Source organism: Rhipicephalus microplus, chromosome 8, assembly GCF_043290135.1.
Source record: "Rhipicephalus microplus isolate Deutch F79 chromosome 8, USDA_Rmic, whole genome shotgun sequence".
NCBI lineage: Eukaryota > Metazoa > Arthropoda > Arachnida > Ixodida > Ixodidae > Rhipicephalus > Rhipicephalus microplus.
Window position 1 is genome coordinate 97,726,151 of NC_134707.1, and position 15,729 is coordinate 97,741,879.

Genomic DNA, 15,729 nt, shown 5'->3' on the forward strand with positions numbered 1-15,729 from the left:
CGCCCAATGTAAGAATCACTGGAAGTGTCAAGTTTAAGTCTAACTTTTTTACGGATCTTCTAGGAGATTTTTTCTTTGACTTCTGCATTTTCTGCATGACAAAAAGAAGTGCTCCACAGATTCACTCTCACTACAATAAAGGCACAAAAGCGACTGTACCAGACCCAACCTGCGAAGGTGAAAGTTCAATGAAGGGACTTGACAACGCAGCCTTGCAATTACTATTTGTTCTTTTCTTGATGAACACCACTTGTTCTTCCAAGGAAACTTTAGCTGTGGATAGTCTGATAAAATTAAAGGAAGTTTTTCGAAGTTATTGGCCGTTGTGCGTTTTTCAATGCGTGCTGCTGTGATATGATCCAATGTAGGCAAAATAGTTGAAACAGCAAACTCAAGGGAAGATACAGCTAGTGCTTCTGCATGCTCATTGAGAGCTAAACCTCTACGGCCTGGTACCCCGAGTAGTCGAACGAGTCGTACATGTCTAGGAATGAGCGAGTAGAGAGTTTGTAAAGTACGCAAAAAAGTTGGTGAGTTTAAGGTAGTACCTTAAAAACACAATCATCGTTTTCGCACAGAATGCCCCAGTGCAAATTTCACTAATATACCGACAAGACGCGCTACCTCAGGTCGAGTCAGTTAGGTAAAGGCTATTCGCCTTTAGCTCTTTGCCCCTGCAGTGAGCTCCACTCCGGCTCCACCGACACCAAGGCGATTCTTGGATTGGATTTGGAAAAAGCTTTTGACAACATATCACACGCTTCTATTCTCAAGAGCTTGTCTGAGTTTCACGTCGGCAAGCGGGCGTACAATTTTGTGCGCTCCTTCCTTTCGTCGCGGTCCACAAGACTGAAGATTGACGATTTTTTGACCCACGAAATTACCCTTGGGCCAAAAGGGACACCTCAGGGGGCGGTGATCTCGCCGACGCTGTTCAATATCTGCAGGATCAACCTGTCGAGGGCCTTGAACAAAATCCCGAACATTCACCACACGATCTACGCAGACGACATCACCATCTGGTGCCTCAGCTGATGTGAAGACAGGTCGAGAGTGCTTTGCAAGAGGCCATCGATGTGACGGAGCGCTATCTCATCCCCACCGGGCTAAGGTGCTCGCCCGCTAAGTCCGAGCTCTTACTGTATAAGAAGATGCCCAGAGGCGGTTCTCACCGGTCCTGGAAGCCAGAAATGGAAAGCCACATTACGTTATTCACCGGTAACGGCTCCCCAGTTCCGCGGGTGGACACTATCAGGGTCCTTGGAATGTTTATCGAGTCTAACGGAGCCAATGGAGCCGCCGTCAAACGCATTTGTTCCAAGACCGAAACCGCCCTCGGACTGATTTGAAGAATCGCTAACAGGCACCGCGGAATCAGGGAGGACAATCTGATCCGGATTTTCCACGCATTCGTGCTATGCCACCTCGCTTATTCGGCGGCTATGCACAGCTGGCTCGTGTCGGAGCGTAACAAAATCAATGCCCTAATCAGAAGAGTCTTCAAGCTGGCCCTTGGCATTCCCGTTCGAACGCACACGGAAGACCTCCTGAAGTTGGGAATCTACAACACGTTCGAAGAAATTGTCGAAGTCCAAGAGTTTGCACAGTTTGTCAGACTGTCTGGCACCCCAGCGGGTAGAGCCATACTCGGCATGCTGGGACGAAACCCCACGGTTGTCGGTCCTGACGCTGTGAAGCTGCCCAACGACGTAAGATCCAAGATCCAGATTGCACGGATGCCGCGCAATATGCATCCAACCTACAACGAAGCACGAAGACGAGCCAGGGGTAAATCTCTGCTCGCCAGTGCCCGCTTGGACAAGGATCGAGCCTGCTTCGTCGATGCTGCTTCGTACATTCAAGAAGAAGCCTTCTCCTCAGTGGTCGTCGACTGTGATTGCAGAGTCATCAGCTGCGCTACCATCCGCACTTCTAGTTCCAGCGTTGCAGAGCAGGTTGCCATTGCGTTTGCATTGACGGACGGTGTACATGACACAATTTATTCAGACTCCAAGGCCGCTATCAAGGCCTTCCAGATGGGCATGGTGGCTCCCCAGGTCCTACAGATTATTCAAAAAGTCAAAGACCTCAAAAATCACTCACTGGTCTGGTTTCCTGCGCACCTTGGAACCATCGAGGGTGCCTCGTTCAATCCCAAGGAGGAGGCGCACTCGGCTGCACGAGGTTTGACTGACCGTGTGCCGGGTAACGCGTCATCTCCTGGGCGACCTGAGCCTCTCTGCTCGTACAACGAGATATGCAAGCACCACTATCTGTCAAGAAGACTGCTGCCTCTGCCACACTCCTCGCTATGCAGGGCCCAAGCTGTTACTCTCCGACTGCTACAAACAAACACTTACCCGAGCCCTGCGGCACTGCACACAATGTACCCTGAACGGTTTCCAAGTCCGGACTGCCCCCTGTGTGGTGGTTATGCGGACTTCGAGCATGTACTGTGGGGCTGCGCCTCTGCCGGTCCCCCTTTCACCCAAGAGGAAATGAAGCGACTCATTAAGGCCCAGGACCAGACCTCTCAAATCCTGGCCGTCGAGAGGGCCCGCGCGAGGGCCGTCAGGTTTAACCTGATGGTCCCCGAGTGGGCCTAGCCAGGTGACGCTGAGTTTACTCGCGTCTATTGTGGACCGAATAAAGTTGTTTCACTCACTACTACTACTACTACTACTACTACTACTACTACTACTACTACAAACCGAGAGACAGTCTGTTAGAACAATCACCGCTGATAGATCTTGGGACTTTACGCAATTCTAAAACTATTGCCAGTAGCCCAGCTGGGTAAATAGAAGTAAAGACAGGTAATCGAATTGAGAAAGCATAATCTAGAGAGGTTGATACGATTCCTACGCCAGCCTTCTCTTCATAAACAGAAGCGTCAGTCGCTATCACAATGGATGTTTCTAGAATGGCGAAATGATCTTCAAAATGTCATTTATATACTGATATGGTAAATATTTTGCATTCTTGGGATATATATCATCAAATTCGATCTTAATGGCATCTACAGTGTTGAGTACGAGTATTTCCCAAAGGTTAACTGTTAAGGGGTCCAAAAGTTTTTGTGTAAATATTACTTGAGGGCAACGTAATTTAGACCATTGGTGGTTAAAAAATGAGGTCTGCTGGTTAATGAACACACACTGTGACCTCCGCTGAGTTGATGCATAGATTTCAAGCAATGTACGTACTGTTAGGATATGAAATCTTTTGATAAGAGAAGACAGGCGGGATTCTTCGTATAGGATATTGTTCACAACATATTTAGGCAGCCCTAGGCATAAGCGTAAAGATTCGCGTTCTAACAGAATCAGTGGTCAAACTTTGTAGGCCGGAGCACCAGAAAACAAAACACAGGCGAATTCTATTATGAGTCTAATGATCATGCAATATATCATGACGAGAACATCTCTACGCAAACCGGCACGATAATTACTGAGCGTGCGCAGCATCCATACGGCACGTGCTCCTTTGGCAGCCATGTTTTCTATGTGGGGACTCTGGTTGAGTGTTTCAGTGTAGGTTGGTTAAGTACCTAACTGACTCGACCTGAGGTAGCGCGTCTTGTCGGTACATTAGTGAAGTTTGCACTGGGGCATTCTGTGCGAAAACTATGATTGTGTTTTTGTTTGTATTGAGGCATAGATTGATATCCTCCAGCCAAGTTTCCAGGCTATTTGTGTATGTCTGCAGAATCAGATACATATGTGAATATCCGCCGACGCAGCAAAAATGCTATATCATCGGCATACACATAGACCTGTACTTCTTGTATGGGAATGGTACATAGTAGTTCAATTATTAATAAGGGCGATAGTTCTCACTCTTGCGGTAGACCTCTCATTTGCCTATATATTGAAAAGTCGACACCAGATTGCGAGCAATAAAATTATATATCACCTAAGAAAGCATGAATCCAGGCAACAAAGTATTGAGGCAGTCCTAAGTTCTGCAGCGAATCTAGCAGTTTCACATGCTCTACGCTATCATGGGCTTTTGTGATATCTAAGGTTACTAAAGCGGAGTATTGTTTCTAATATCGAGGAAGTTGAATTCTGCTTTCGCGATCCACGTGCGCACACCAAATAGAGAAACCTCGTCTGAATCCAATTTGACGTGAGCTCAGTGTTCATGTTTCTGACATCCATCAATCTATACGTCTATTTATAATTCTTTCAACGAGTTTTACTAGGTTCGACGTAGATGCAATGGGCCTAATATTATCTAAGGAGAACCCAGCGCCTTGCTTTTATAATAATGGTGTGAAGAAGAAGATGTGCCTGCAGCAAGCAGCATCACCAACGCCCGTCTCTCTCGGTTCGTGCTTCGGTTCGTTGCTGTGCCGGTCGCTAGATGGTTCTTCACGGTTCCTCGTCGCTGTCTTTAATGGCTAATAAACCTCCTCACATTTGGTGGAAGGTGCTGTTAATCCCCGTTGCTACACCCTGGAGCTGCAAAGCCGCACGCTACCGCCTGTCATGACTGACAGCGCCACTACATCGACGCCTTCACCCCAGTTCAACTGCCCTGGCCATCCTAGGCTACGGGACGCGAAGGTATTCAGCGGTGCGGATGGGACCGACGTCTAAGACTGGCTCGAGCACTACAAACTGGTGCGCGCCAACAATAAATGGGATGAAGCCGACAAGCTGGGCCACGTCATATTTTATCTCACTGGCGTCGCCGCATTGTGGTTTAACAACCACAAACACAACATCTATACATGGAGCGTCTTCAAGACGTCAAGTGCTCAAGTGTTCGGTCGGCCGGCTGTCCCAAGCAGCGGGCAGAACAGCGCTTGCGCGTCCACTCTCAGCAGACTGGCGAGACCTTTACCAGCAATATTGAGGACGTCGTCGACCTTTGTCGACGAGCGAATGACACCATGCCCGAATCTGACAAGGTCAAACACATCCTGTAGGGCATCGACGACGGCGTATTTCAAATGCTCTTGGCAAGAAATCCGAGCACAGTTTCCGAAGTCGTCTGCTTGTGTCAGAGCTACGACGAGTTGAAGAAGCAAGGTACTCTGACTCGGCAGCCTCAGTGTTGTGTTCTGGGTTTTCGGTTTCGGTTTTGGAATGACATGTGAGGATGCCAGGGGGCGCCGCTCTCGCATTCAGTATAAGGTCCCTAGATGAAACAAGTTTCCAAGGTAGCGACACCTTTCCCTTTCCTCTTCGCCTATGTTCCTGAAGCGCCCCCTAGAAGGTTTAAAACTTTCAACCAAAAAGGAATGTTTGGGTTCCGTTGCTACGGTGAATAGATGTAAATGAAACAAAATGGAACGAAATAAGACGTAGAATAAACAGTTACCTTTATGAACATAAACGGCACAACACAAGAGCAAGCGGGATGTGCGTTACTCAACCGGCAACGTTGTGCAGTTCTATACTTTACACCACTAGCCATGGCGTCTCGCGTAGTACATTTTAGTTCCACGGCCGCGGTATTTCGTCCAGTTCTAACTAGTCCACTTCTCCGATTGTGTTTTGTTCGTGCTGTGACAAAGTGAACGTGCTTCTTGCTGGATCCTGTAAGTGGCCACAGGGCGTGACGTTGTGACGATTGATTACAACCGACTTGTGCACACGCAAGAAAAAAAATTACGACCAGACTGGTACGAACACTCGTCCAGCAGCACTGCGATGACGTTTTTTTTTAAATGTGCCCATTTGGACAATCGTGATGCCAAGTGATTCTGATGCGGTGCTGGGAACTTCCTGAAAAGTGAGAGTTCTACTGGTGAGGTGTCTCGAAGCAGCGCATTTCGGCTCAAGCAGGAACTGGTCAAGAGTGAAATATTTCTGAAGATGCGTTAATTACAACCTACAGCTGCTCTGTATACGTGCATACCCACATGTATTTGTACCAACTGGCATGCACTAGACACGCATTAAACGCGCGCCTGGCGTTTCAATAAAAACCGACAAGTGAGCTCGCTTCGCAGATCCGCGTCGACATACGTTGACGGAGTTGCGCGAAAGCATTCGCGTGAAATGGTTCATAGTTGCACTTCATGGTGCGCTTCATCTCGGAAAGCACGAGGTAAGTTGAAGAGCGCGAAACCATTTTCTGTTGTTTACGGCAACGCAGCATTGCTGAAAAACGCAGATGTTGCATTAAACGAGCATGGCGAAACAATCTTGGTCGACTTAGCGCACACCGAAACGCTCCTTCTCTTCAGTTTGTGTTCTGGCTACGATTTTGTCTTTGGTAACGGCGAGAATCCGGTTGGAGCCATATGTGCATGCGTACTCGTTTTGAACCTTTTGCATAATAATAAATAACACCACCAGCCATTTGCAAGATAACGTGCAAGTAATGCACCAATTACAGACGCGGATGGCAGAGAACAAGAGGAGTAATCGAGAGAGTGAGGAGGACGGCTCGAGAACAATGAGTGACGCTACCTTGTTTCATCTAGGGACCTTAATTCAGGATTTCAAGGCGACTGTAAAATAAAACGAGTGTGCGTTGGGTAACCGTGGAGTGCGGTTGTTGTTCTTTTCTTCGGCGCTTCGCGCCAACCCGCGTGTTCTGGCTGGTCGGCATCCCCGCCGGCCGCGTACGTCTCCGTCGGCTGTCTTCTTCTTCTGCTTCGTCGGGACCAGCCAGCCCCCAACGCAGCAATGGCAACGAGGACGTGTAAGAACCCATTTCGTTCTCCGTGTTCATCTTTTTCTTGCTTCTAACGGACCTACCCTGCTAACCCTAGACTCTCTTTGTTCCCAGCAAGGTGGCTGCTGCGTGCTGCGTCGCTTCATTTCTTCTTCATTCAGCTAAGCCGCCCTGTCTTTTTATTCAAACAGTGTGCTGGCGTCATTTTCTTCTCGTCTGCACCTCTTCATTCCTCTGACTTGAAATGGCGTCTCCTATTCCACCTCCCCTATTTTTTCATTCGCCCGGAGACCGGCCACTACCGTAGGCGGACTGGAAATTGGTGTTTCAGGCCTACGCAGACGCGGTCGGGGAGGACGCCAGCAAGCCCGAGCGTTGCAAGGCCCTGCTGCTCAGCGCGTTGGGCCCTGCCTGGTTAAAGCTCTATACTTTGGATGCCACCAACGCGTCGCCGACGCCAGTGTCGGGCGATGCCTTCAAGATTGCTGTTGCTCTTTTCAATGAGCATTTTAAAGATGTCTCGTGCAATTATCTCGCACGCGTAAAATTCCAAGGAAGGCGACAATTGCCTGGCGAGCCAGTCGCCGAGTTCATTACTTCTCTTCGAACGCTTGCCGCGTCGTGCGGATTCGGCGCGCTCGAGGACGATATGATCCGCCATCAGCTTTTCACCGGGGTAGCCTCGCAAAACGTCCGCTGCCGCATGCTTCAAAAGGGCTCCTCGATTTCATTATCCGAAGCACTCTCGATTGCGCGAGAGGACGAGCTTATTCGCTCCCAGTTGGAGCAATTCGCTCCGCATTCAGTGCAGCAACTTTCTGCTGCGGGGGGCCAAGGCGGCGGCTCTTTGTTTCACAGGAGGCGTCAACATGGCGGCCATTCATCTTCGTCTCGGCGCGGCGGCCAACATGGACGCCCGTCTGCACAGTCCTTCCGTGGCGGCCAACATGGCGGCCTCTCTGCGTCGCAGGGGCGAGGAAGCCGGCAATATGGCGACCCTATTCCGCGAAATTCTGGTTTTCAGGAACAGCACCAAGCTCACAACTCGCGTTCGCAATTTTCTTCTCCAAGCGCAACCGCGCATTGCTTTCGTTGCGGATCGGCTCGGCATTTAGCCAATTTCGAGCAGTGTCCCGCGAGAAACTGCACTTGTCTTGCGTGCGGAAAAATCGGACATTTTCAGTCCGTATGCATTGCCCGTCCAGCAAATCTTCCTGAACCTGTTTCTTCGTCCGCTCCTTCGAGCACTGCACAGGCCAATACAGTCACTGTTTTAAATGTGGATAGCCTCCACACTACGTCCGAGCCCAGCATTGTAGCTTCAGTGGGCCATGTGCCCTTGTCATTTCTCGTGGACACTGGTGCCTCAGTCTCTTTAATCAGTGCCGCTGACTTTCATAGTCATTTTTCCAACATTCGGCTTTTGCCTTCACACGTCGTTCTACAAACGTATTCCAAGGTAACGATTGATAATTTAGGTCATTTTACAGCTCAGGTCTCCTATCGCAGTCGCACTGCTTCCATTACTTTTTATGTAACTGGCAATGGCAGCTCGCTTTTGAGACGTGATGCCATCAGGGCTTTGTTCATCAACATCGTCGGTGCGTCTATGACGTGGGCTCAAGTCGACATCCAAGATGATCTTCCGACCAACGCGTCTTCTGAATTCCACAACCTGTTCACCCGTGAACTGGGTTGTGTGCGCGGTTTTGCGCATAAAGTGATGCGTCGACAAGGTGTGTGCCCTGTGCGTGCCAAGCTGCGCCGCATTCCTCTTCTTTTCCGTGAGCAAGTCTCTGCGGAACTGTCTCGCCTTCAAGCCAGCGAAATCTTCGAGCATGTCTCTGCTTCCGACTGGGTTTCTCCACTGGTCGTCGTCAAGAAGAAAGATGGATCCCTTCCACTATGCGTCGACTTACGAGAACCGAACAAGGCGACCGTCGTAGATGGCTTTCCACTTCCTCATATTGAAGAAATGCTTCATCAGCTCTCCGGAGCGGTATGTTTCTCCAAGCTGGACCTCGCGTCCGCTTATCACGAAGTTGAACTTTCTGAGTGCAGTAGAGACTTAACCACATTTGTATCGCACGAAGGCTTGTTTCGGTTTCGCCACGAGTGTTTCGGGCTTGCATCTGCCCCTGCAGTGTTTCAGAAAATGATGTCAATTATTATTAAGGATTGTAATGGCGCCCTTTGTTACTTGGATGACATTTTGGTGTGGGGACGTACTCGCGAAGAGCACGATGCTAACTTGCATACTGTTCTCAACCGCATCAGTGAATGTGGTATGAAACTTAACAACAAGTGCATTTTTTCTGTGAATGAGTTACAATTTCTAGGACATAATGTCAGTTGCCGCGGCTTGACACCTGTTGAATCTAAAGTTCAGGCCATTGTCAATCCCCACGGCCTACTGATGCCAAAACCTTGCAATCTTTTTAGGTCTTGTTGGCTATTATGACAAGTTTGTTCCTCACTATGCTGATGTTGTTGAACCACTGCGTACTCTACTTCGTCAAGCACAGCATTTTAACTGGTCAGCTGAAGCTGAGCAGAGCTTCATTCGAGTTAAGTCAATACTGGCCTCAAAGCCAGCTGTTAGTATTTTCAATGAGAAGCTTTCCATCGCCATCATGACGTATGCGTCCGATGTTGGACTGGGAGCAGTGTTTCAACAACTCAGAGGTGATCAGCTGATCACTATGGCTTTTGCATCTCGTACATTGACCCCTGCTGAACGCCGATATTCAGTAGGAGAGCGTGAAGCTCTCGCGTGTCTTTTTGCCTGAGGTAAATGGCATAATTACTTGTGGGGCCGGCACTTCACATTACGTACAGATCACCAAGCACTACTTGCTCTTCTTTCTGCAGGATCCGAAGGCCGCCGCCCCATTCGCATTTCCCGTTGGTGTGCCAAACTCACGTATTATAATTTCAGTGTTCAATATTGTAAAGGTTCTAATAACGTGGTTACTGATGCACTGTCGCGCCTTCCTCTTCAGATACCGGTTACTGAAGAGCGGGATGAGGAAGTTGGTTCATTAGTTACTTCCTGCATTACTAAAGCTGAGCTTCAGGCCGCTACAGCTGCAGATTCCACTTTGTCTCAAGTTCTCAAATATTTACGTGAAGGATGGCCTTCCAAATGCGCTCTTGCTTCTGAATTCTTGCCTTACTTCGCAGTCCAACAGGAACTATCTTGTGTCGAGGACTTGCTTTTCCGCGATGAATGCGTGATTCCCCCTGCTTTTTTCCGTAACAAGCTAATACAGCTTGCCAATGAGGCCTATCCAGGCATTGTCCGCGCCAAACAGAATCTCCGAGACAGGTACTGGTGGCCAGCCTTAGACAAACAGGTCGAGCATGCAGTTTACAACTGTCATCTATGTCAGGCAGCTGACAAGTCTGCCAAACCTGCATTTTCTTCGTTGCAGTCAGTCCAGTGGCCTGATCGGCCTTGGCAGAAACTCGGCATGGACATCATCGGTCTTTTGCATAATGTTCCGCAAAATTCCCTGTTCATTGCTTCTCTCATCAGCTATCATTCCAAATGGCCAGAGCTTTGTTTCACACATACGGTTACTTCTGAGGTCATCATTGAGTTTCTGTCTTCAATCTTCAGCCGGGAAGGTTTTCCTGATGCCATAGTTACGGACAATGGTCCACAGTTTCAGTCCCAACACTTCGAGGCTTTTTTTTCACAACGAGGAATTCAGCACTTGAGGTCATCAGTTTTCTATTCCCAATCAAATGGCCAAATCGAGCGCTTTTATCGCGTTCTGAAGGAACATATCCAGATCGCCCAATTAGAGCACCGTCCCCTCAAGCAAGTCTTGACTGAATGTTTAACTTCGTACAGGTTCACGCCACAAGGCACCAATGGAGTGTCTCCTGCTCAACTTCTCCACGGTAGGCAACCGCGAGTTGCTATCGACATAGTCTCTTTGCCTCGTAACATAGCAGTGTCTTCTCCTGATCAAATCCGTACCAGGGTTTTTTCTCATCAACAAGCAATGAAAAAGTATGTCGACACCCGTCGAGGTGCAAAGCAGTCCAAAGTTCGCACTGGCGATCTAGTCAAGGTTCGTGTGCCATGCAAGCGCCCCAAGTATCGGGGTTCTTACGAAGTCTTGGGCCAGGTTAGCCCCACTTCTTTTCGCTTAAGTGATGGTAGCATCTGGAATGCTTCGCGCCTTGTTGTTTTTCATACGGGTTCACCTTCAACACCTAAAAGTCTTCGCCATCACGTTCCGTCCACGCCTTTCAACTATGCATCAGACTGTTACTAGTGGCCTCCATGCACAGGCATTTCTTCTTCAAGGGGGAAGGAGTTACCAGTCGGTGTCGCTGGTTCAAGTACACCAAGTCTTACGGTTCGCTTCAAAACTTCAAATACGGCTGAGACCGTTGAACCGGACTCCGGTCCGCAAAATTCTTCCGAAGTTCATGCTGCGAGCTCTGATGAGATCGCGAATTTCACCGCTCATTCAGAGCCTTCACAATCTTCCACTGCTCTTGATGTGTCACATCAGAGCACAAGTGACCAACGTGCAGAGACACCTGATTCTACACCCAAAAGGGCCCGCCCTAAGCGGAAGGGGCAGAAGCCGCGTCGGTTCGAAGACTGCGTGATGTAGAACTCTTGTTCATTACTGTTGTGAGCATTATTCTTCTGTGCAAAGGTCCAGTGCATCCAAATCAATATTGTACTGAGTTGTGTACATTTTTTGCAGTGCATTTTCAGGACTCATAATGTGTGAGTTCGGTGTGCCATGCTCTGAGATTTTATGTGTTCTAACATACATACCTTGTATAGTACGTTGGTACCGATCATGTATAAATAATAACAGTGTATAGGTGAACTTCTTCCGAGAAGGGGATGATTGTTGTGTTCTGGTTTTTCGGTTTCGGTTTCGGAATGACATGTGAGGATGCCAGTGGGCGCCGCTCTGGCATCCAGAATTTCAAGGCGACTGTAAAATAGAGGGAGTGTGCGTTGGGTAACCGTGGAGGGTGGTTGTTGTTCTTCGGCGCTTCGCGCCAACCCGCGTATTGGGGCTGGTCGGCATCCCCGCCGGCCACGTGCGTCTCCGTTGGCCGTCTTCTTCTTCTGCTTCGTCGGGACCAGCCAGCCCCCAGCATGGTGGTGAGTCACTGTCCAGTTTCGACACCCTGCCTGGAAATTCACCGTTGCTTCAGCAAGTTCGAGCCTTCGTCCGCGAGAAAGTCGCCCGCCAACTTTCCCTAGTGCCCTTCACTCACGAGACCACCACCTGTCTACCTGGCCCTCTTTGCACTGCTATTTCGAAAGAGGTTGCCCAAGCTGTTCCTCTTGCGCACCACGAGCCGCCTCTATCCAGCCGTGTTCACTGCCAGCGTGTCGTGCAGTCGGTAGGCCCTCCTGTCGCCTATTCGCCAGCCATTCAGCCTGTGGCCGCACCCCTAACGTATGCAGCGCAGCCTGTGGCTCCTCGTGTCGCCTGTTCGCAAGTGATGCAGTCTGTAACAGCGCCGTTCACATATGCAGACGCTGTGCGTAGGCTTCCGCAACCACCCTACACCTCGTGATCACAGCCCGCACACTCGGCTGCTTATACTGCACCTTGGGCGGCACCACCAGTCGGCAATCATACGGAAAGACGGGCTAGTTGGTACTGCTGCATAATTGAAGTTTTTGCGCACACACACAAGGACACAGAAGAAGGGAACACAAGGACCAGCGCAGCGCTGGTCCTTGTGTTCCCTTCTTCTGTGTCCTTGTGTGTGTGCGCAAAAACTTCAATTATTCAGTCGGCAATCGTTGGAGTTTCAACTAGCAACAGTCGCTCTCAGTTTACACTTCATTGGGTACGACACCGCCTCTGCGCGAAGCTGGAGGACGCCCGATAACCGACCGATATGCTACGCCTGCTTCACTCCCGCATACGTTGCCCGCTACTGCCGCCGTTGACCTCAAACCTTCGGCGACTATGTCCGATCGTCGCAACTCGGCAGCCAACCCTTCGCGCAATACGGGCCGGTCTCTTCACCTCGCTATGCCCCTCCCAACGACCCCACCTTCATGACGCCGCGCGCGCCCTCTCCTCGTCGGCGATCGCCCTCCCCCATGCGTCGCCGACCCAGACTTTCTGACCAAGAAAACTAAGCACCGCAGTTCAAGAGGCAAGAACTGCGCCATTTTCGAACTGTCTAAGCCCTCGCCCCTCTCCTGCTAACGTGGTCGCAGTAACTGTTGAAGGTTATTGTACTTTCACCATTGTAGGCACCCGCGCTGCTGTTTCTGTTATTGCCGCTAATGTCTGTCGTGTATTACGTAAAGTCACGACGCCACTTTCGGGACTGCCACTACACACTGCACGTGCACAGCAAGTAACGCCTCTCGCAGCCTGCACTGCAAGAGTGTCCATCGAAGGCATTGTTTACACTGTGGAGTTTATTGTCCTCGCTGTCTGTTCGCATGATGTCATCCTCGGATGGGACGTCCTATCCCGCTATAATGCCGTCATCGACTGCGCACGCACTGAAGTTGAGTTTTCACCATTTTGTGATGTCCCATTACTTGACGGTCTTCATCAGCCGCCGAAGTTGTTCGTGCGTGAAGATACCGATACTCCACTTGAAAATTTCGCACTTGTTCCAGTTTCATGCAACGCCTACACTGAAGCTAGTCTTTTTTTATGCCTTCTGATATCTTCACGAGTCGTCGAGCTCTGCCGCTGCCTTTTGCAACGATTGACCTTGCCGCCGGAAGAAGCAATATGTTCATACCTAACCCGCTTTCCACACCTGTCACTTTGCTTGCGGAGGAATGTCTCGGCCACGTGCAGGATCTCGACCATTCGTCTTTGGTTGATGTCCCGGATGACTACTGCGACCACCCAAAATCACTGTCGGCCCCCGAGGAGTCGTCCAAGGATACGTTTTCCAGCGCCGTCGCCGACACCCTCACTCCCACCGAACATGCCTACCTGCTTAATCTTCTGCATGAGTTCCGGAATTCTTTCGATGTGTCGCAACCTCAACTAGGCCGCCCGTCGCAAGCCAAGCATCATGTTGACACCGGCCTACACCAGCCACTGCATCAAAGACCATACCGTGTCTCCACTGAAGAGCACCGGGTCATCAACGATCAAGTCGAAGATATGCTTCGTAGAGACGTCATTCGACCATCTCACAGTCCCTGGGCGTCTCCTGTCGTCCTGGTGCGTAAGAAAGACGCATCTATCCGATTTTGCTGGACTATCGTCGTTTGAATAAGATAACCCGCAAGGACGTATATCCTTTGCCGCGCATTGATGACCCCATTGACACCCTTCACGGAGCGGAATTCTTCTCGTCGCTAGATTTGCGGTCTGGCTACTGGCAAGTTCCAATGGCTGAAGCAGATCGCCAAAAACTGCAATAATTACACCTGACGGACTATACGAGTTTAACGTCATGCCCTTTGGGCTTTGTAACGCGCCCGCCCCGTTTGAACGACTTATGGATATTACGCTACGTCGCCTCAAGTGAAATATGTGCCTGTGCTACCTCGACGATGTCGTGGTTTTCTTGCACGACTTTCCTACCCACCTCCTCCGCCTCAAGCACGTTTTGACTTGTCTGACCAACGCTGGCCTGCAGCTCAACCTGAAAAAATGCCGCTTCGCTGCACGCGAGCTCGTCATCCTAGGCCACATTGTGTCGAAGCACGGCGTATTACCTGACCCAGCAAAACTTCAAGCAGTCGCAGAATTTCCCAAACCGACGACCATGAAGGTACTTCGCAGTTTTGTAGCATATGCTCATATGCTTTGTATGCTCATATTTCCAGCGCTTTGTTCGCAATTTTGCATCCATCATGTCACCATTAACCCAGCTTCTTCGCGGTGACGTGAACCTCTCCTCCTGGTCACTTGCATGTGACCTTGCCTTAACTACTCTGCGCTGTCTGCTCACCTACCCAACTATTCTTCGCCACTTCGCCCCGACGGCTCCTACGGAAGTGCACACCGACGTCAGTGGCGTCGGGCTAGGCGCTGTCCTAACTCAACGAAAGCCCGGCTATTCAGAATACAATGTAGCCTACGCTAGCCGCACTCTGACGAAAGCCGAAACTAATTACAGCGTGACAGAAAAAGAGTGTTTGGCTCTGGTGTGGGCGTTTGGAAAGTTCCGGCCGTACTTATATGGCCGCTCGTTCGATCTAGTAACTGATCACCACGAGCTTTGCTGGCTCTCCACGCTGAAAGACCCTTCTGGCTGCCTTGCGCGATGCGCACTCCGCATCCAGGAGTACGATATTCGCGTCGTATACCGCTGCGGATGCAAACGCTTTGACGCTGACACCCTGTCCCGCTCAACTTTGCCACCAGATCTGACGTGCGGAAACACGTGCGTCCAGTCCTTGTCATTGTTGAATCTTGACTCAATTGCCACCGAACAACGTCGTGACCCGTGAATCGCATCTCTTCTCGAATATCTATCCGGTACGCCCAACTTTCCGGTATCTCGATCCCGCCGACGTCAAGCTTTCCATTTTGCCATCCGCGATCAACTTCTCCATCGACGCAACTACTCTCCTGATGGCCACCCGTGGCTACTGATCATTCCACGCACTTTATTATCGCAGGTATGCGCCTCTCTTCACGACGATACACAATGTGGCCACGCCGGTGTGTTCAAAACATATGAACGTCTTTGCCATCGCTATTACTGGCGCGGCATGTACAATTTTGAACGCAAATTTGTGCAGTGCTGTCCTGACTGCCAGCGACGCAAATCAACACCGCTACGTGCGACTGGCAAATTGCAGCCACTTCCGTGCCCTGCCAAGCCATTTGATCGCGTTGGCGTTGACCTCTGTGTCCCCCTTCCATTGACACCACATGGCAATCGGTGGATTATAGTGGCGGTCGACCATCTGACACGCTACGCCGAAACAGCCGCTTTACCGAGCGCTACCGCTCAGGATGTCGCCTCTTTCATTTTACGTCGATTTATTCTTCGACATGGCGCACCTCGAGAGCTCCTTAGTGACAGAGGCCCCGCTTTCCTCTCCGAGGTCGTCGAAGCTCTGCTTTCGGGATGCCACGTCATTCATCGGTAAACGAC

At 50.1% G+C, this 15,729-nt stretch overlaps 1 pseudogene; it reads right to left on the reverse strand.

Moving 5' to 3' along the window:
• Nucleotides 1-12,381: 12,381 nt before the first annotated feature.
• Nucleotides 12,382-12,509, reverse strand: LOC119185026 (U4 spliceosomal RNA; annotated as a pseudogene).
• Between the last annotated feature and the right edge of the window lie 3,220 nt (nt 12,510-15,729).